The 22,534-nt window shown below is 46.5% G+C and overlaps 1 long non-coding RNA gene across 1 annotated transcript in view; it reads left to right on the top strand.

Annotated features, from left to right (window-relative positions):
• Positions 1-8,990: 8,990 nt before the first annotated feature.
• LOC310758904 overlaps positions 8,991-22,534 on the top strand; it is a 41,144-nt gene continuing 27,600 nt past the window's right edge. The window contains exons 1-2 of the long non-coding RNA XR_014546079.1: positions 8,991-9,057; positions 18,356-18,454. This is a non-coding gene — a long non-coding RNA (uncharacterized lncRNA). The remainder of the gene's footprint in view (positions 9,058-18,355; positions 18,455-22,534) is intronic.

The raw sequence follows: 22,534 nt of genomic DNA, 5'->3' as shown, positions 1-22,534 counted from the left end.
ATGTTCTTCTCTGGATCAAAGCTATATAGATCATGGGCTTCAACTCACTGGTCCTCTTCCCACGCAAACCAGCTCTCTTGTTGTCCACCTATCTTGGTTCTTATACCAGACAGAGTAACCATCTTTTGAAGGGGTGAGAGGCGCAAATAGCATTTCCCTTTCTCCCCCAAAATATTTAGTTTGGACAGTGTGTTGTGATGGACATCCACAGTGAACCTTTCCTTCTGAATGATGTACTACTACTGCCCATTGAGACTGGTAATGGCAGAAGGTAGGAAGGTCAACAGCAGGTGGAGCCATAGCCAATGACAGACGAAGCCATCTAATTCTAGTTTCCCCCCTTCCTGCTCCTTGTTTTCTATAGGGATTAATAAGGAGGAAGCTGAAACCAGTATCATGGGCTGGTTGGATGCAGAGAAATTGTGGGAGACACCAGCTAGGGAACGCCTAAGGGAAGAAGGCTCAAAGCCCAGGGAGTGGTGGTAGGGCAGTGATGAGTGGGAGAAGAGGGAGAAGACTGGGAAGAGGAGGTGTTGGAAGCTGTTATGTACTGAGTTGAATAGGTCTGATTGGTCCTAGAACAATAGGATTCAGAATGCAGCAGTCTGATTGGTCCTAGAACAAGGCAGCAGTATGATTGGTTGGCAGGAACCACCCAATCATGCTCCAGATAGAAGTGAATCCACAACCTGATTGGCTTACAGTAGAATTCTGGAATTAGCCAATCATGTGCAGCCCATTGTGTAAATAATGTATATAAAGCAGATACTTTGAGGGGACATTCATTCATTCCTCCTCACCACTATGAGCTGAATAAAGAGCATGAAATCACTTTGCGGCTCTGAGTATATTTCACTGGCGACGAAGGTGGGATCCCGCTGAGCTGACTGCCACACACAGCACCGCAGCACCGCCACCTGTCGCACCGCTGCCTCGCACCGTGTATCCAGGCTTCAGCTCCGGGACACAAGGAACTCAGAATGGCAACCGACAGCAGCTTCTCGCCGTTCAACCCAGCATCTGGAGACTGGGAAGCGTACGCCTCCCGTTTCACCTTCCTCCTAGAAGCCAAAGGGGTCACCGATGAAGAAGACGCCAAGAAGAGGGCAATAGTCTTCAGCGTCTGCGGAGAGGAGACGTTCGAAATTGCCCGGGCTCTCCTTGTGCCTGAAGACGTTGCTACTGTTCCATACAAAACAATAATGGAACAGCTGAAGGGGCACTTTTCGCCACAGCCCTCAGTGGTGGCTCGTCGAAATGCCTTCTACGCAAAGCGGCAAGTCCCTGGGGAAACCATAACTGGGTTTGTGACCTCTCTCCGCCAAGCTGCCCGGTTCTGCAACTTCTCAGAGCTGGAGAACATGCTTCGTGACCGCTGCGTCAGTGGCCTGAAGGATGAGAAGCTGCAACGACGCCTCTACGCTAAGAAGAACCTAACGTTCCAGGTCGCTCTGGAGGAGGCCCTGGCAACGGAAGCTGCCGAGAGGTCGACGCAAGAGGCACGGCCGAGCCAGCCGTCCCAAACGAGGGTCCACCACGAAGACCTCACCGACGACTCAGGATCCAACAGGGAGGAGGTGCACCGAGTACAGCAGCGCACTCAAGCAGCCCACATACCACAGCTGCCTCAAAGAGAAGGAGGGAACTGCGCAAGCTGTGGAGAAAGTCACGAGAGGAGGACCTGCCGTTTCCGCAATGCAGAGTGCAGGCAGTGCAGAAAATTGGGACACATCGCCCGGGTGGGTCGGGCTCGGCCCACCCGATGCCAGGCATCAGATGACCAATCCAAGAGCCCCAGGTCCCGGGGCCCAACACACCAAGGCAACTCGACGGAGCTCACGGACTTCCAGGTATACCAGTTGCCCCACCCCAACGTAGAGATAATTTATGTAGAGGTACAGATAGAGGGGGCCCCATGCCGCATGGAGCTTGACACGGGTTCAACTCTATCCATAATCTCGGCAAGGACCTTAAGGAAACTGTGTCCTACTGGGGGTCCCAAACTCAGGCCGGCCCCATTCACCCACCGGGACTTCCAGAAACGTAAGGTCCCCACAATGGGGGTGGGGACCTTCAGGGTGCAATACCGAGGCCGGACGCGGCAACTGGACTTGCTTGTGGTCAAGGGCCCCTACATTAGCTTACTGGGATTGGCATGGTTTGGACCACTGGGGCTAGCCGTTACCGGGGTGAACCACACAAGCTTACAAGTGGACGTGGACGCCATATGCAAGGAGTTTCCGGGGGGTTTTGATGGGAAATTGGGACAGTATACGGGCCCCCCCATTGCTCTACAGCTTGACCCCACAGTATGACCGGTCAGGCTCAAGGCCCGCCGGGTCCCGTTCGCCCTGAAACCCCGTATAGACAAGGAATTGGACCGACTCGTGGAGCAAGGAGTGCTGGAGCCGGTGCCTAATGCCCCCTGGGAAACCCCAATCGTCACACCCGTCAAGCCTAATGGTTTGGTCCGCATCTGCGCAGACTACAAATGTACATAAACAAGGCCCTCACGGCCCATGCATACCCAGTGCCAGTGGTCAGCCATGTACTTGCCACCCTGGCTGGGTCGAAAATTTTTGGCAAGCTGGACTTGGCCCAAGCATATCAACAGCTGCCAGTAGATGAGGCCACAGCAGAGGCACAGACGATTGTGACGCACAGAGGAGCGTTCAGGGTAAAGCGGCTGCAATTCGGTGTCAGCGTGGCACCAGGCATATTCCAGAATCTAATGGACTCTCTCCTTAAAGGGATTCCTGGCGTTACCCCCTTCTTCAATGATGTGTTGATTGCCGGGCCCACACCAGAGGAGTTTGAGGACCGCCTCCGCACCGTTCTGCACCGTTTCCAGATGGCGGGTCTCAAGGTGAAGCGGGAAAAATGTCTACTAGGAGTGCCTCAGGTGGACTTTCTGGGATTTATAGTGGACGCAGAAGGGGTCCACCCGACTGGGGACAAGGTACGGGCCATTTGTGATGCCCCAGCGCCCAAGAACAAGACTGAACTTCAGGCCTTCTTGGGACTATTGAACTTTTACCATTCCTTCCTTCCCCACAAGGCGGCGGTAGCGGAGCCCCTACACAGACTCCTGGACAAGCGGGCACCTTGGGTGTGGGGCCAGCGCCAGGAGGCCGCATTCCAGGCAGTCAAGGACTTGCTTGTCTCAAACTCGGTCTTGGCACACTTCGACGAGAGGCTGCCGGTGGTGCTAGCATGCGACGCCTCGCCCTATGGCATTGGTGCTGTCCTGGGACACCAACTCCCAGATGGAAGAGAGGTACCGGTGGCATACTTTTCCCAGACACTCAACGCAACTGAGTGGAACTACTCACAAATAGACAAGGAGGGTCTGGCAATCGTGAAGGGAGTAAAAAAATTCCATGATTTCTTGTACGGGCGGCCCTTCACCGTGCTGACTGACCACAAGCCGTTGCTTGGCTTGTTTGCCCCCGAAAAGCAGACCCCCCAAGTGCTGTCTCCTCGCGTCCTCAGGTGGTCAATTTTCCTTGCCAGCTACCAGTATGCACTGATTCACCGCCCGGGGAAGGCGATGGGCCATGCGGACGCCCTCAGCAGGCTACCACTACCGGAAACAGGCCCCGACCCAGCACCTGCACAAGAGGTTATGAGCCTGGAGCTGCTTCCCGACCGCACAAGAAGTTGCACACCATTCCAAGAAAGATAGGGTCATCTCCCGGGTCCTGGACTGGGTGTGGAGGGGGTGGCCCAGCAGCAGCCCCGGGCCAGAATTCGCCGGCTACACAACCCGCAAACATGAACTGTCGGCCCACAAGGGGTGCCTGTTATGGGGAAGCAGGGTCGTTGTTCCCCAGCCCCTCCGCAAAAGGGTCCTCACAGCCCTACACGAGACACACCCAGAGGTAGTAAGAATGAAGGCCCTTGCCAGGAGTTATGTGTGGTGGCCGGGGATCGACGGAGAGATAGAGGCCTGGGTCAAACACTGCCAGGCCTGCCAAGAATCCCGCCCAGATCCCCCAAGGGCCCCAGTCCAGTCCTGGGAGTCCGCCCGAGCACCATGGTCACGCCTGCATGTGGACTTCGCTGGCCCCTTTCAGGGGAAAACATTCTTCATAGTGGTGGACTCCTACACCAAATGGCTGGAAGTCGCACTGGTACCGTCCACTTCTACGTCCGCAGCCATCCGGGTACTACGCAGGCTGTTTGCAACCCACGGGCTCCCTGACACTCTCGTCTCAGACAACGGGACTGCATTTACGTCAGGAGAATTCCAAACCTTCACAGCGCAGAACGCCATCCGCCACATCCGTTCGGCGCCATTCCACCCTGCCACCAATGGCCAAGCAGAACGCATGGTGCGGACCACCAAGGACACCCTTCGCAGCATGACGCAAGGGGATTGGGAGTACCGCCTTGCCACATTCCTCCTGGCACAGCACAGCACCCCCAGCTCAACGACTGGCCGGAGCCCCGCTGAACTACTAATGGGTCGGCGCCTTGCAATCAGATTCGACCGCCTTCACCCCGATAGAGCTCAGGATGAGGTAGTGGTGGGGGAAGGCAGGAACCCCCGGACCTTCGAGGCCCATGACCCAGTGTATGCAAAGAATTTTGGGGCAGGCCCTGCATGGGTACCCGCCAGAGTCACCAGGGTCACTGGCCCCGTGTCGTACGAGGTGCTAACAGATGGGGGGCAATGCTGGCGCCGCCACTGCGACCAGATACGGCGACGATTCCCGGGAGAAAACCAGGAGGAGGAGGACAGGTCAGAGGAGTCCCAAGGCAACAGTGGGGCAGTGAGGCCCATAGAGCAGCAGGGGCAAGCAGGAGAGGCAGAATCAGTAAATACAGAGGGGACCCGTGAGGCCGAAAGGACACCGGAACCAGAACCACGACTGAGCGAGCCGGTTGCGCCAGACCAAACAGCCCCATCACAGCCAGCATCCTTGGAACACGAGCCAGAACCTGAACCCCGGACCAGGGAACACCCCAGGCCACAACGCACACGTAGGCCGCCAGCGTACCTTGAGGACTATGAATGCGACCTCCCGGGCAGGACTGGAACTTAGAGGGGAGGGGTGTTATGTACTGAGTTGAATAGGATCCAAACTGCAGCAGTCTGATTGGTCCTAGAACAATAGGATCCAAAAGGCAGCAGTCTGATTGGTTCTAGAACAATAGGATTCAGAATGCAGCAGTCTGATTGGTCCTAGAACAAGGCAGCAGTATGATTGGTTGGCAGGAACCACCCAATCATGCTCCAGATAGAAGTGAATCCACAACCTGATTGGCTTACAGTAGAATTCCGGAATTAGCCAATCATGTGCAGCCCATTGTGTAAATAATGTATATAAAGCAGATACTTTGAGGGGACATTCATTCATTCCTCCTCACCACTATGAGCTGAATAAAGAGCAAGAAATCACTTTGCGACTCTGAGTATATTTCAGAAGCTGAAGATATAACAGGGTAGAGTGAACAGGAGAGTCTGTGGCAAAGACGTGTCCAGAAGCAGTGGCAGAAGCAGAAGCCTTATTCCCCTACTCCCCACTACTCCCCTGTATCTAGCCAGTCCATGACATCAGGTAACCTGAGCCTCCAGCAATGAATAGATGGATCCAGGAGCACACGCAAACGCCAAACCTGTTCTTTCAAAGGGAATACAGCCCCATTCAGAAGAGAGACAACTAGCAATACTCCTAGACATGAGAACCTCTTCATCTTCCCTGGGTTCAAGCTCTGCTTATTAGCATCCACTTCACCACTGTGCCCAAGCATAGCTGTCAACCTTCCCTTATTTGGTGGGAAAATCCCTTATTCCAGCGCCATTTCCTGCTGCTATCCCGGATTGTTGATATCCCATAAATCTCCCAGATTTCAAAGGAAGCAGCTCCTCTCCCTCCCTGCTGGCCAGGGAGGCTCCTCAACTGCATTGCTCGGCTGCGTTGCTCACCAATAAGGAGTCTGAGAAGGACTGGGGGGGGTGGAGCTTACATGCCTTGTGCCGATCAAATCGGCCGCATTGCCTGGGGACTCGCCTTTGCTTCAGCGCTTCCCAGCAGAGAGGTGACGGTGTGGTTTTCCTTGCTGCTGTATCCCTTTGCTGGGTTGCTGCACTGTGGGAACCACCGCTTGAGGCTTCGTTTGGCTGCTGGCTGGGCTTTCTGCCTTTGGCTTAGAGGGGATCTACTGTGTGTGTGTGTGTGTGTGTGTGAAAGAGAGAGAGAGAGAGAGAGAATGTGTCACTTAAGCTGATAGTAGGAATGCTGTAGCTTCACACACTTACCTTCACACAATGTGTAGTTAACTTGGGGAATTTTTTTACCGCAGGATGTGGTGAGGTCAGTACTTTAGATTTACAAGGGGATCTGAGAGATGAATGGGAGATACAGTTTGTCAGTATTAATGGACAGCTAAAAATTAACTTAACCCCAAAAGTTAGGACCAAGATTCAAATCCTGACTGGGTAACTTTGCTCACTAGTAACATTGAACCATGAGGACGAGATGGTTGGACAGTGTTCTCGAAGCTACCAGCATGAGTTTGACCAAACTACAGGAGGCAGTGGAAGACAGCAGTGCCTGGGACAGGTGAGGCTGCTGATCCCTTATTTTGACTGCTGATCCCTTATTTTCAAATCTGAAAGTTGAAAGCTATATGCCCAAGCAACAGTCCAGACAATACACAGCCTCTTCTGACTCAATAGAATAGTGCTGTGTGTCATCAGTGTACCCCAACACTTCAAATGACTGTACCTCATGGCTTCCTAGAGACATTAAACAGACCATTGTAGCTGAAGACCATGATCATTGTTTTGCTTAATCTTCTCCTCTCCAGGCTAAACACATACAGCCCTTTCAACCATATGGTGCCCTTTAGATCCAAGACATGCCAGCTGGGGGTTATGGGAGCTGCACTACAAAACATCTAGAGGGCACCAGGTTGGCCAAGGCTGTCTCATGTGTACACTGCTTCCACGCTTTGCATTTCATTGTAGGCCACTGCCGTATTTCATGATGGAATTTTAAGATGAGCATATTCTATCATGATCAAAGGGACACGCGCCTGGCATTAAATGGCACACGGGATGAAAAAGGATGTGAAGGCACAACAGCCACCATTATAAATGTTTATAGACATACCTGAAGTCTTATCTAAAGTTCATCCTGTTAAAGGACATGTTTTATGTTGTACGGTTCCTCTTAGAATATCAATCTAATAAGCACCAAATGAGTCTGAAGACAATGCTGTTATAAAAAAATGGAGAAAAATGATTAAAATGTGATAATTATACTGACAGTTTATATGCTCAATCTAATCAGCCGAACTTCCAATTTGTCATAATGTACACTCACTCATACATTATTGCTTAATTATAGCAACACTTCTATTTGGAGAGGCTGTCAATCACGTGAATGCCCATCATTTTTCTTTATTTGCATTTAAAAGACATATTTTAACTCTGATTGAAAGCCCACTCTATTATATTGAGTTAACCCTAGCCATCTTTCTTGCTTACTGTAAACTTGGCTATTCTGTTTGTAAGGTTTATGTCACTCGGAGGCATTGTGAAGTCATGCTTTCCCTTTCATCTTGCATCAGTTCTCTTAGCCACCTGCAATTAAGACTAACCAATCAATAAGAAGCACAATCCAGCCCCTGGATGCCCAAGCAGACCAGGACCCAAGTAAGTGCACTAGTCCCAGTCCACCCCAGGCACAGAGCATGTGGGAGCTCTCATGGGAAAAGGCCATAGCCCACTGTCAGAGCACATGCTTTAAATGAAGAAGACAGCAGGTTCAGTCCCTGGCATCTCCAGTAAAAATTATCATGGAAGCAGGTGATGGGAAGTACTTCTGCCTGAGACACTGGAGAGGAGTAAATGGCCAAATAGTGTGAGTTGGTACAGAGCAGCTTCCTGTTAGTCATGATGCAACTGATCTGTGCAAAGTCCAAGGCAAGAGGAAAACTGAGAATGACAAACCCCCCAAGTGTCCATATTTTCCAGGGACTGTTCTGGATCCTGGTTTCTGATTTGATCCCAGAATGTACCACTTTTCCTTAAAGGTAAAGGGACCCTTGACCATTAGGACGACTCTGGGGTTGCGGTGCTCATCTCGCTTTACTGGCCAAGGGAGCCAGCGTTTGCCCACAGACAACTTCCGGGTCATGCGGCCAGCACGACTAAGTCGCTTCTGGCGAACCAGAGCAGCACACGGAAATGCCATTTACCTTCCCACTGGAGCTGTACTTATTTATCTACTTGCACTTTGTGCTTTCGAACTGCTAGGTGGGCAGGAGCAGGGACCAAACAATGGGAGCTCATCCCGTCACGGGGATTCAAACTGCCGACCTTCCGATTGGCAAGCCATAGGCTCTGTGGTTTAAACCACAGCGCCACCCGCGTCCCTTCACTTTTCCTTAGTGCATCCCTATTTTCATTGAATAAATGTTGGAGGGTATCAGATGATCTGTGGGTGATTTGCGGCATTGATAGTACAAAGCACAGCTTCCCCTAGGCATTGCAGATCATGGACCAAAGAGTCCCTCATGGCATTTTGTGATCTCGAAGCTACCAGCATGAGTTTGACCAAACTGCGGGAGGCAGTGGAAGACAGGAGTGGCTGGCGTGCTCTGATCCATGGGGTCACGAAGAGTCGGACACGACTAAACGACTAAACAACAACAACAACCCTGAATAAAGTGAACATGATAGTGTGTCTTGCCAGAGAAAAACTATGGGTTGGAGCTTCCTACCAGAAGCAAAATTAACAAAGCATAAGGGAAACATGGGCAGGGGTTCAGAGGGAGAGGGGCAAGAGAACTCCTTTAGGAGCAACACGTCTCATTTTCAAATAGAGGAAATTCCTGCCGTGGCTCTCCAATCGCAATGGTTCAATAAACAAAGCAAAAGGACATGGAGGAAAGTGAATCCTGTTTATTTCACCCCATTCAACCTTAAATGCGTATAGCACAAAAGCTAATCCTGGGCTTACATTTCTGCAATACGGCAGGTATGCTACTGAAGAGCACCTTTCCCATGCCTGCAATTGCAGAGAACTTGCCCACAAAACACAGGTAAGTGAGGCACACTTCAAACTGTCATAGGTGTCACTGCAGGAAAAGCAGCTATTCTTCTGCGATTTGGTAGGGTTTGTGCACTCCAAAGGGGCAACCATGGCTGCAAATTCCATGCAGTTCTCCCAAAATAAAACAAGAAGGAGATTGTTTCTCCTTCTAAAAATAAATACCGTATTTTTCACTCTATAAGACGCACCAGACCACAAGACGCACCTAGTTTTTGGAGGAGGAAAACAAGAAAAAAAATATTCTGAATCTCAGAAGCCAGAACAGCAAGAGGGATCACTGTGCAGTGAAAGCAGCAATCCCTCTTGCTGTTCTGGCTTCTGGGATAGCTGTGCAGCCTGCATTCGCTCCATAAGACGCACACACATTTCCCCTTACTTTTTAGGAGGGAAAAAGTGAGTCTTATAGAGCAAAAAATACGGTAATCAAAGAGTCCAGACCCCCAAACCCTGGAGGTATTTGCTTGCAATTTGGTGGGCTTAATCCACTCTGGAGAGGCTGCTAGGCTGTACATTTCATCCATTTCTTTCAAGAAGGGAAAAAGTTTTAGCCATATTTTGATTCTCCATAATAGCGAAATATGGGAAATGGAGCTTTGTTTTTAATGAAGCTGCTTTGAACCTGAAGCATGAATTGAATCGGACAGACTATGGAGTGACTCAGAACAGATTGTACCACTTCCTGAAGTGAATCAAATCTTGAGGCTGGTGCACACTGCGACTTCCTATGTTACAATGTACATAGTCCAGTATTATAAAGCATGGATTTCCTTTCTCAAGTCAAGGTAGGCAGAAGTCCAGGTTCTGTGGGTGTTGGGTGTGGAGCTTCTGCACAGCTTTTTGATTTTTTTTTTGGGGGGGGGGTTGGGCCATGGAGGCAACCGCCGAGATGCAGCTGTTGTTCCTTAAGAGTGCAGAGAGTTAGGAGGTTCCTATTCCTCTCACAGAGCTACAATTCTCAGAGTTCCTTGTGAAGAGGGATTGACTGTAAACCTGATTCCTTGTTGACATGAATTGTGCTTCTGGCCCACGGAGGGAGCATGAATAGTGCAAATCATTGAATACACAAAAGTGTAAATAATAGTGTAAATTGTGGTCATCAGGTGGGGAGAGGAAACACACTTTATTTACTCATGGGCAAGAAAGAAATAACAAATTTTGTGGGAAGGGATGCTGTCTGATTGTTAATATACTAAAATCAAAGTCCTTTTTAGCAATAAACTGAACTGGAGCCTGTACCAGCAGGAAGGCAAAAACCAGTGTTAGGAAGTGGTGAAATGCTGGAAAGAGATCCTTCAATTATACCTAAATTATCCAAGTAGTTAGACAAGATCCATATCATTTGCAACGACCTTGATCTTAGGACTCATTGATATTTTAGGTGATGTTCTTTTAATTTTTGCAAATTTGTAACATTAGTTATGGTTCAGTACCAGTATCAAGATCATTAGTATTAAGTCAAACACTTATATGGATTCACAAGGCAGCAATAGCAATGGAACTTCCAACTATTTATCTGAAAGTTTCAACTCTAGTTTGCCGTCATCTTCTGCTCTTGGTGGCACTGAGATGGCTCCCTACAGAGCAGAACCTGCTCTGCTTTAAAGATACATGCCTGCCATTCATAAATTTTGGAACCCATAATTAGAGGCACGGACTCTTAAGTCTCGAAGCAATGCGAAGGTAATCAAGTCCAATCTGCTGAGCTGACACAAAATTCACCGTGCCGACCATTTTCATTTGCACCCCCCCCCAGGATTTAAGAAGCACTGACTCAAATAGATGAACCTATTGCCTTGCGGTGCTGGGAAGCTGGTACACTAGGGTTAACATTGCCATAGCACAGCCAATTCAACCAACCTAAGCTTGATTAATTACTTAACATTTTTTTTACACTCAAAATAAAAAAATAAAATAAAATAAAATAAAAAATTGTCCAGTAGCACCTTAGAGACCAACTAAATTTGTTCTGTGTATACCTGGTTGCCTGGGAGTAAAGATGGAAGTATCTGTCCCTTTCAGTTCTTTCAGTTTCTCATTTGTCTGGTCATAAATTCAATTCTCCACATTTCTGCATCAGTTTGCTTTAAAAAAAAAACTATCATGAAAATTTTGGTGCAAACTTATCCTAATACAGTGGTACCTCGGGTTACATACGCTTCAGGTTACATAAGCTTCAGGTTACAGAATCCAAAAACCCAGAAATAGTACTTCAGGTTAAGAACTTTGCTTTGGGATGAGAACAGAAATCGTGCTCCGGCGGCGCGGCAGCAGCAGGAGGCCCCATTGGCTAAAGTGGTGCTTCAGGTTAAGAACAGTTTCAGGTTAAGAATGGACTTCTGGAACGAATTAAGTACTTAACCCGAGGTACCACTGTAAACACATTTTCATATGCAGATTTTAATAATACACACATTCTTTCAATCAATTTCCCTTAATATATGTCATTTCCAACAAAATTTTCATATTTGTGCACACTTTCCCATATATATGCATAAAGACTTTTTGGTTAGAGAACAGCATCAGAAAACTAGGAGAAGTGCAAATTTCAAAGGCTGGCTGTATTTTGGTTCTAATATTGTTTTGGATTGAGTTTAAAATGTCAGTTTCTCTCTCCTCTCCCCCCCCCACTTCCTACCTGAGCATAAGCCTTCTGCACTTTAGTGGAACTTATTTCTGAGTAGTTAAGCATTGCACTGCTGCTTGAGTTGCAACCCTCCATTATCAACTTCAGCTTCCTGCAATGTGATTATCTGTCTCCCGTAAGAGAAACTAAAAAAAAAGTAAAAGCAAAAACAATTTGAAAGCCAACCATTTTGTATATATGTGGAACAGATGAAAAAAGATGAACCAATGTGTTGTTACTGGTTTTTTTTTTTTAAGACAGCTTGAAACAGCTGGTTTGAGCCTGCAGGTAAGAGTGGTCAAGTTTTTCACCTTCACATTTACTCTCACATCTTCCCTCAGTAGATCATTCCCTGAGCTGAAAGAAATAGGAGTCAGAAGCGGTGCAGCGGTGCATGCCTGCTCAGCTTATTAAAATGGGGAAAAGGCAATATTTCACCCCCCAGAAATAAAAAAAAAAGATAGACAAGTAAGAGAGGCTAATCCATCTGATGAAATTAGCAGGCAGAGTATGTAGCTGTTTGAAATGATGAACGAGGTTGAAATAGCTACACAGGCTTACATCCAGTGGGATAATTACTCCAAGCTCTCGGGCTAAAATCTGTCTTGGAGGAACCGGGAGGCTTTGATGACTCAATTTCAATGGGCATGCTTATGAAATACATAGTAAAAGCTATTAAAACTGAATTGTTCTTGGGTGGTATTCTGAGACTGGGCTACTGACCCCATCAGGCTGTTTTTTAATAAGCTGCACGCTAGCTATGCTCCCAGAAGTGGAGCCTACGTTAGCTGCCCACCTGCTGTGCCTTAACCACCTCATACCCCCTGCACCCCATTGTGAGCAATTATTATGGTTCCAGAATGCATCCTGCTTTCTACGTATGGAAATATGGGATAAAGCTCTCTACCTCTGCTGCCGTCCTCCCGGTTTTAGATTCAGCCTGCATATATTAACCTGCGCATCATGTTAAAGAGATGGCACGCTTCACAATCCCTCTCCTGTAGTAGATTTCATTATCTATAAAGCCTGCTGCAGAAATGAAAGCATTTGGAAACAAAAATAATATTCAGAATATTGCAGGCGTAGAACTCTTTGCAAACCGTTAGTAATTGCTGGTATACCACTAATACCTTGTAGGTGCAGCCTACATATCAAATAGCCGTTTTCTACCTGATGTCAAAGTACATTAACTATCTGGAGGTGCAGTTCATGTTCCTCCTTTTGCGGGAGATATGTATATATGTACAACCTTCCCCCCAGCCCATAATTCCAGTCTGGTTCAATGAGCACTGGACCTCTTTCCAAGGTTTTTTTTTAAAAAAAAATTATTGAAAATACTTCTGTTCAAAGAGCTTCCAGAGTGATTTACAAAAAACAAGGTGGAAGGCAAAGAAACCAATATTTTTTTTAAAGCCCCTAATACTTTTTACAAAGGAGAATAAAGAAACTTTTTTTTAACTGAAGGACTTTATTTTTCCCTTCAGATTGCTTATCGTGTAGCGGTCATGCAGGACCCTTCTGACAACTCTTCTTAATACCTCTGCGAGTGAATCAGTGATGGGTCCATCAAAGCTGATCCCAAGTGTCTGTCTATATTTGGGGGGGGGGGTGGCCTTTTGGGCCTACTGCACCAGATCTTTATCTCACCTCACGGACCAACTTTCACAGGTAGGTAGGGCCAATCACTTGTCAATCATTTGGCATCAGGCAGTCCCACTCACCTATCAAAGTTAACTTGCAGGGATGAGGGGAGGTTGACCTGCTTTGTCAGTACATTTCCTGCAAGAAACACACTGGCGAAGCAGCACCTGGCAGGACTGAATGCTCCACTCTTCAGCTGAGTCTGCTTCAGCATCTGTGCTCAGACGATGAGCAGAGACTCCAAGCCTGATCTCTGCAAGGGTCTAAGCAGGGAACTGGCATGCACAGCCAATGCAGAATTGAACCCCACTATCAGCTGACATATATGGAAGTGAGAGCTGGACCAGAAAGGCTGATCGTCAAATAATTGATGCTTTTGAATTATGGTGCTGGAGGAGACGCTTGAGAGTCCCATGGACTGCAAGACAATCAAACCTATCCATTCTTAAGGAAATCAGCCCTGAGTGCTCACTGGAAGGACAGATCCTGAAGCTGAGGCTCCAGTACTTTGGCCATCTCATGAGAAGAGAAGACTCCCTGGAAAAGACCCTGATGTTGGGAAAGATTGAGGGCACAAGGAGAAGGAGACGACAGAGGACAAGATGGTTGGACAGTGTTCTTGAAGATACGAACATGAGTTTGACCAAGCTGCGGGAGGCAGTGGAAGACAGGAGTGCCTGGTGTGCTCTGGTCCATGGGGTTACGAAGAGTCGGACACGACTAACTAAACAACAACAATCAGCTGACATCACCCATTGACATCAGCTGACTGACAAGTGACCATGGTTTAGAGGGAATGGCTTTGCCATCTATGGTTACTCGTACATATACATTAGTCCTGGGGTGGAGAAGCTCGAGGGCCACATTCCATTCTGAGAAACCACTTGGACGCCACATGGCAGTGGTGGGAGGAGCCAGAGGCAAAAGTGGGTGGAGCAACAAATGTAAAATTTCCCTTTGTATTATTGGCTAGTTTCTACAAACACACACCTTTGTACCCTCTGTCCAGGCACGCAGAAAGCAATATCAGCACTCAAGGACCCATTGCAGCCAGCCAAAAACCCTTGGGAGGTGAAACAGGCCTGGACAAGAGGGTGTGTGGCCTAGGAAGTGTTATGAGGACTACACAGCAGCATTCATCCCCCAGGCCTGAGGTTCTTCAGCCCACCCCAGAATCCTCTTGCATCGCTTTCTAAGAGGTTACAAATGTGCTTACGGACATTTCTCATAATTCTGGAAGGCGTCGATGTTTCTCAGCAAGCCCCGCTCTCTGATCCCAGGGTCCTGCTTTGGCAGCAGTTGGGCCAGATCCGTAGCACTTGCACTGCTGTAGTTTCAGGAAGCCCTGGCATCTTTGGGTGGCTGCCAACCCTCCACAGATGCTGCTGCCTGTGTTGCCTTGGGCCAACCTGCCTGCTTCCCCGTGCTTGGAATTTACCTCAGCTGGCAGGAGGCTGCAGGGTGCTTGCTCTTTTAGTTTCCCACAAAGCCCTGAAACGACACGCCATGGCGGCACTAATTCCAGGCGGGCAGGTGGCACTTTGCCAGGGAGGCAATTGGTGAGATGGGGGTGGGGGCTGGTGTAAAAATTCTTCTGTCAGGACTCCGAAAGTGCATCACATCTGACTGCCCAACAGAAATAAAATCACTAATGCAGTTGAAGCTGTTGCCTATAACCTGGTGCTACAACTTTTCCATTTCACCCAGCAATCAAGTCTGGCTTTATTGAAAAGCGCCCTTACAGAGCTTAAGGAAGGCGTCCTCCACCTCAGCCCTTCAGATGTTTGTGGCCTACAACTCCCATGATCCCTAGCTATCAGGACCAGTGGTCAGGGATGCTGGGAATTGTAGTCTCAAAACATCTGGAGGGCCGAGGTTAAGGAAGCTTGGCTGAAGGCAGCATTGGGGGACCTGTGGTCCTCCAGATGTTGCAGGACTATCCCTGACAGTTGGCTCGTGCTGATAGGACTCCCCTTTTCCCCACAGCTCTGTGTGGGGAAAAGCAGTGCCCTAACAACTCTCAGCACCCTCAAACTACAGCAGGCATAGGAAAACTTGGTTTTGTTCTGTATGCTGTTGTTTTCAATCAGCCTGAAAGGCTAAGGTTATCCTGCATCAGGCTTCCTCAACCTTGGCCCTCCAGATGTTTTGAGACTACAAATCCCACCACTGGTCCTGTTAGCTAGGGATGATGGGAGTTGTAGTCCCAAAACATCTGGCGGGCCGAGTTTGCCTATGCCTGAACTACAGCTCCCAGGATCCTTTGGGGGAAGGCAGGCCTCTTTAAAGTCGTACCATCGCGCTTTAAATGTGTGGTGTGAATGTGGCCTATATCAGCTTTTTTTAGTTTGTACTAGCAGGGCTCCTCCTGCACTCTTGTGATAGGAATGTAAATGCATGCAAAATATTAATAACACTAATAATAAGAATACTCCCACGTGGCGGATAAACAGTAGCCGGTGTTAACACAAACATCCTGGGTGTGCTGGTGAAATGCAGTTGCCCTTTGTCCCAGAGTCTCATAATTTTCCTGCGGAGATGGCAGCAAGCCTATATATTTTGGATTAGATCACCTGTCATGTGTTATTCCTTACATAATTGTTTCTGTAGCCCACCATTATCCTTATGATTGTTCTTGCTCCATTATCCACTTAGCCTTGCCTAATGCATGTGCCACAGGGAGAATGCGGGAAAGTGGGGGGGGGGAGCTGAATCAATGGAGGGCTTTTAGTAATAAAGAGACGAGCACCATACCAAAATACAAACAAGAAAGCAATTTAGCATCCTCCCCTGCAGCAGGTGAACAGGAGGAGAACATGCTAGTAGCATAATATGTTTGAGGCCAAGAAGAGGCTTATAATTGCATCTCAACTTCAGGAGCCATTATTTTGCCTAGTTAGTTCTTCTTTCAGCCTGGATCTCTTTCATTTCTTCTTTTTTCCAAGAAGAAATTGATTGCCTTATAACCTAAAATACAGGACTGGAGGGGATTCTCCAGACCAGAAATGCATTTTCATCTCACCATGTCGTCCTAGGTAATAACATGCATTTATTTGTGTATTTTGAAGATTTATATCTCAGCTTTCTAGTCAAACGATCTCCAAGATAGTTTATATTATTTTGCCACGATACAATGCAACATAACGTGGTGACTTGCCGTGTAATTCAATCAGCTCCAAGTGATGGGGCAGCCGGGGGGACATTCGCATCATGCATTTAAAGCACCGTGACACCACTTCAAACCATCATGGCTTCTCCCAAAGAATTATGGAAGCTGTAGTTTGCTAAAGGTGCTGGGAATTGTTAGGAGAACCCTGTTTTACTTATTTATTTAAATCTATATACAGTCAAACCTCGGTTGTCAAACGTAATCCGTTCCGGAAGACAGTTCCACTTCCAAAACATTCAACAACCGAAAACTGATAGCGGAAGCCTCAATACAACAGGAAAACTCAAAATGGAAGCTGCGTAGCACGTTCAGCTTCTGAAAATTGTTCGAAAACTGGAGCAGTTACTTCTGGGTTTTCAGTGTTTGGGAGCCGAGGTTTGACTGTACTGTCTTTCATCCAAAGATTGCCGGGCGGTTTACAGCATAAAACTACAAAATGAAAACACAAAATACATAGCATAACAAACACAAACAGGAAAAAGCCCTCCCACAAACACATTTAAAAGGCCATTGATTGTTTATTTAGCCAAAGGCTTGGTGATAGAAGAATGTTTTCACCTGGTGCCTAAAAGTGTGTATTCCCCTCCCAGAGCTACTATTCCCAGAGTGGCCCAGCTATCAATCTCTCCTCCCCAGCCACATTTTGTTTTGCTGTTTCGTTGCTGGTGGCAGCACAGGAGTTTTCTCTGTCACCTTCTCAACCTCCCCCCCCCCCACATCACACCGAGAAGGAACCTAGGGGATCCTTCTGGGCAAGGTGACTGGGTGACTCCCTGCACTGCTGCTGCTACAGAAGTGCCATTAAATGTCATTTTAATACTATTAAAACTGTGGCCACAAATCCCATTTAAGCTCCATTTAAAAGTTACTTCAAAGTTGGTAGGGGGTTGGACTTAGATGATCCTTGTGGTCCCTTTCCAACTTTACAATTCTATGAACAATATCTACAACTTTTTTTTAAAAAAAAGCTTTAATTGTATTTTTAGCTGTGGCAACGAACCTCTGCAACAGCTGAGGCACAATCCTGGCCATCTTGCTCAGAATTACAAGCCCATTCGCACTTCCTCAGAGAGGGGAGTTGAGGGGGCAGCAGCCAGTCTCATCTTGCCTCAGCGGGTGGGCTGCTGGTTATGCTGGCTACTGCAGGAGAGCAAGCAGGTTGGCTAGCCAATTGTAAAACAGGACAGCCAATTCTGAGGCATGTTGGCCTCAGTTGGCATGAGGGCCAATTCACTTCTCCTATCCATGCACCTCTGGCCGGAGAGAATTGTCCCATTTTGCTTCACACTTGGGCCAGCCTTGAGAAGGGGTGATCTCTAAAGAAGGTAGAGGACCATTGCAGCTCTGGGCTGGATGGAGAGCACCCTCCCCTCTCAATCTCTGGGCATTCCCCACTCAGCTTGGCTTAATTTCTCAGAAAAGAAAAGAAATTGGGGTGGAGTGGGAGAATCTGCAGTATATTTAACTTCATGGGAAAATTGAGGCAGCAGAGCTACTTGGAAGGTTGGGCGCTTGCGGATCCACCTTCACACCTCTTTTTAACAGTATGAAGCCACTCAATAACCTGAAAGACCACCCCAAATCAGCCTGATTTGCTTCACTATTTGGGGTACAGGCAGAGAGAATGCATACATACCGTACCTTGACTAAATAGGTTTGATATGTATGTGGTGATTCTTGGAATGGCTACTGATGTCACAGAAGGCATCAATGCCTCCTTAGTGAGGGAAATCAGTGATATTCCCATGTGAAGGAAGCCTGATGAACCAGCTGGACACTTTCTCCCCATTGAAAGGCTTCAGATTCCTCAAACACTGTTCATTATGTCCCTTCCTTTTTTGTTTTGTTTTTCAGCTTTCCCTCACCAGGAGGAGAAAATTCAAAGTGACGTGCAGGACATTATTCTGCAAGATTGTGATCTTTGAGGTGTGCCTCTGTCTGCAACATTTCAAGGTAACTCCATTCGTTTTGGTCAAGTAAAACGTGTCAAGGTGCCATAATGAGACAAATGATCTTCAGAGGTTTAATTAGGGGAGGGAGACCCTTTCAGTTAGTTTATTTTCATTCAATAGCCTAACATACAAAAACGCTGAAACCAATAAAGTAATGGAGAACCTGAAAAAGGAGATCTGAAAGGCACCTTTGCGAAAAACAATTGATTTGCTTCATTTCATTGAAATGGCTGGTGCTTTGATGGTTCATATTTACAATAGCTTGTCCTGTTCTTCAGTGGAGTTGATATGTTGAAGTCTTTAGAACCATAAACTTGATCAGAACTTCCTGGGTAATAAACAGCGGATTTAAGATGTTGGCCCCCTCCTCACGATGCTACTGCAAGCCCAGCTGCGTGCCAATTTGTAGCTAAAGACATCAAGAAATGTGTTCTTCATGCTCAAATGCCCTTGGAAGTTGAAAATAGTTCCTGGAAGCTCAATATGCAAACTGGATTCAGAGCCTTGAAGAATTTAGAGAGTGAAACACACACGCACACAAACACACACGCACCAAAGAACACAACACCCTGACCTTCCCTAACAAAGGGCAAAGCTTGGATAAATCCATTATCACTATAGACAGGAGAGCTTTTTGGAGCTCAGAGGGTTGAGTTTCTTCTGTCTCTTTCACTGCTTTTGTAGAAAGATCAGAGAGTGAAACCAGGGGATGCTGATTGCATGTATAGTATATACCGTATACACATGCACAGAGAGAGAGAGATAAACTTAAAGCAATTTCACAAACCCAAACGGGAAAGTTGCATGTTTTAGAAAAGGTAGAAATAACAGGAGGCCTCACAACTGCAGCAACACAATGACAGAGAAGAAGAAAAGGACCAAGTGACCTCCTGTATCGAAACAAGCACCCAATTTCTAAACATTGGGTCTAAGAAGGTTTTCTTTCCTATTAGCAGTTCTTTCATACCATTCCCATCATCCCCCCCCCTTAAATGTAGTCTCGAAATGGGATGGATCTGTTTTCCAGTAGAACAAGCATCCTCCTTCCCACTGTAAGCGCCTTATTTTTATTTTCTTTGCTCCTTTGGCTCTTTAGGGTTGCTTTCAGTGTGGAGATCTGTTGGAGGGTCCTGCTCCTCTTTATTCGTTTTATTCAAAGCATTTCTATACCAGTCTTCGTTATTAAAATCTCAGGGTAGTGTAAAAAAGCAAAAACCGGAAGGCACTCAGCTGGTAGAATATGAGACTCCTAATCCCAGGGTTGGAGCCCCACACTGGGCAAAAGATTCCTGCATTGCAGGAGGTTGGATGAGATGAGCCTCATGGACCCTTCCAACTCTTCTATGATTCTATAGCCATGGTACATTAAAGTACAGATATGGGAATGGCTGCCTAGTCAACCAGCCTGGAGTCTTGTATTTTTCATGAGTGCAAAAATGATGCTGCAGTCAAACCTTTTCTTTATTCCCAAAGTCCATTGGCCTTGCATTCTGAATGGGAATATTACTCCATCCTGTGGGGACACTGCAAGATTAATTTGTTCATGTTTGAACCTAACACATACAGGCTTTGTTGGAGTTAGGAGGCTGAATGGCCTGTACTGCTTGGGATGAAGGAGATTTCTCTGAAAAGCTTTGAGCTTAATAGGCAGATGATTACCAGAAGCACCAGAGCTTGTTTCCTTTTTGTTCCCATAGTCACTTCCACCACAAGCAGGAGCTGATCCTCCCAGTTTTCTGTCCTTTACCTACATGCTACAAAGACAAAATGAAGAACTGCCTAGATGATCAGGATGTAAGTCATTGAAGTCTGGAGAAGAACTTCTCCTTCAAGTTCCAAAGATCTCGGAAGTCCCCTTTGTAGTAGGGCTTTTAGGTTGGCTACCCCTGTTGAGATATGACAGGCACCATCTATCCACTTTTTTATTTTTTGAAACAACTGAAGACATTTTTGTTCTGACAAACTTTTCCAGCAGGATGAATAGGTCTTTGCCGTGTGGGTGCCTCTATATTTCTTTAAAATGGAGGCAATGGTGGTAAAAAGGAAAAGCGTGGATACCAATTGGCTGACTTATAGAAATTTATTAGAAGAACAAGATAACCAATTAAGACTAAAGAAATATGACATATTAAAACATATTGGTGTAAGTTGGCTGCAATGCCATCAACTCAATGGAATTGAGATAAAAGGGAAAATGGGTATGATAAGATAATTTCTGATTTAGATAAAGAACTTCTCTCAAATAATTTTTTTTTGTCTAAAATGTATAAAATATTTTTAAATTGGCACCTAAAAGATGAGGAGGTCAACGATGTAATGGTAAAATGGGCACAGGATTTTAGATACAATATAGAGCTAGAAAAATGGGGAAACCTCTGGAAACACGATATTAGATTCACGGCATGCTATACAGGTAAAGAAAATTTCCTAAAGATGATGTACTGGTGGTATATGACCCCAGCAAAATTGGCTAAAATAAATAAAAAATTAGTAATAAATGCTGGAAGTGTAATCAAAAAGAAGGGAATTTTTTCCACATGTGGTGGATGTGCCCCAGAAGAAAAATATTATGGGACATGATTTATGAAGAATTAGGTGGGAGGAAAAATGGAATATCTGAGAAAAGGGTATGGCTAACTGACTGGAACACACCGCACTGCAACATTTTGTTGAAGTCCCACTTGTCTATGTTACCAATTTGTTGCCCATGAACGACCTTTCCCAAAGTGATCCCATGGGTGCATACACGTGGAAGGATTTGCATCAGAACTGGTTATTCATATACTGTTTCCACAATCCACTGAGGATAATCCTAAATTCCTGCCAGAGCCTGCTCACAGACTAATCACAAGAATAACATATTCCAACACAACCTTTCTACATGTACAGCGGTACCTCAGGTTAAGTACTTAATTCATTCCGGACGTCCGTTCTTAACCTGAAACTGTTCTTAACCTGAAGCACCACTTTAGCTAATGGGGCCTTGTGCTGCTGCCGTGCCACTGGAGCACGATTTCTGTTCTCATCCTGAAGCAAAGTTCTTAACCCGAGGTACTATTTCTGGGTTAGCGGGGTCTGTAACCTGAAGGGTATGTAACCTGAGGTACCACTGTAATCTACTCTCATAGAATGGCTTCGTTGAGGGTAGGGGGTCAGGTGGGTGAAATCATACTATGAGCATAAGGTAGTGCTGTGCAGAAAATGTCTTCCACTTTCTTTTACCTTTCTCTATCGATATCAGTTAATGAGGAAACAATGCTTTTGAAAATTATCAAAGGAGAGAGTGAAAAAAAAATAAGTGAGGCGGCAAAGAAGTTTTCTTTCATTCCTCAAATCATCTTTCTGGTACTCTGCATATTACCACCTTCCCTGGATGCCTGTGCTTCTGGAAACTTTGATATCCTTCGCTGGGCTTTCTTCTAAGCATGAGAAGTTGGGGAGATAGCCTACTGTGCCCCGGCAGATGTTTATTATTTTTAAAAATCCATGTGGATTTTTTAAAAAGAAAAAGAAAGAAAGGTGAAATGAAGGCCTTCCCTTAAAAACAACATCAAAGAGTACACTCAGGCGCCTCAGCCACCCTGAGGTTCTGTTTCAGGTAAAACCCACAGGGAGAAATCCTGTCCCATGGGTGCCCCTCCCCCAAGGTTCAAGTTTCTCAGGCAACTGGGGAGGCTGCAGAGCACTGTGGAAAGAAAAGACCACATCAGCACCACATATTTTAAGCATTATTATACCACTTTAACAAGCATGGCTTCCCCCAAAGAATAATGGGAACTGTAGTTTGTTAAGGGTGCTGAGAGTGGTTAGGAGAGGCCTGTTCCCCTCACAGAGCTATAATTTCCAGAGTGGCTTAACAAACAAACCCTCTTCCCAGGAAACTTTAAGAATGGTAGCTCTGTGAGAGGAATAGGTAATAACTGTGTTTTTAAATGTGTGGTATAAATATGATCACACTCGCCATCCATTTACATCTTGAAACAATAAGATAGACTTAATCCCACACCAACAAAAATTCTAAAGAAATTCTAAAGCACCCAGAGAATAATGCAGGAAAGTGGAAAGCTCTTTCACAGGGAAA

The sequence above is a fragment of the Podarcis filfolensis genome (genome assembly GCF_964270895.1).
Source record: "Podarcis filfolensis genome assembly, chromosome: 3".
In the NCBI taxonomy this organism is placed as follows: Eukaryota; Metazoa; Chordata; class Lepidosauria; order Squamata; family Lacertidae; genus Podarcis; species Podarcis filfolensis.
Note: the sequence above shows the minus strand (reverse complement) of the source record. Positions and strands in the feature narration are given on the sequence as shown.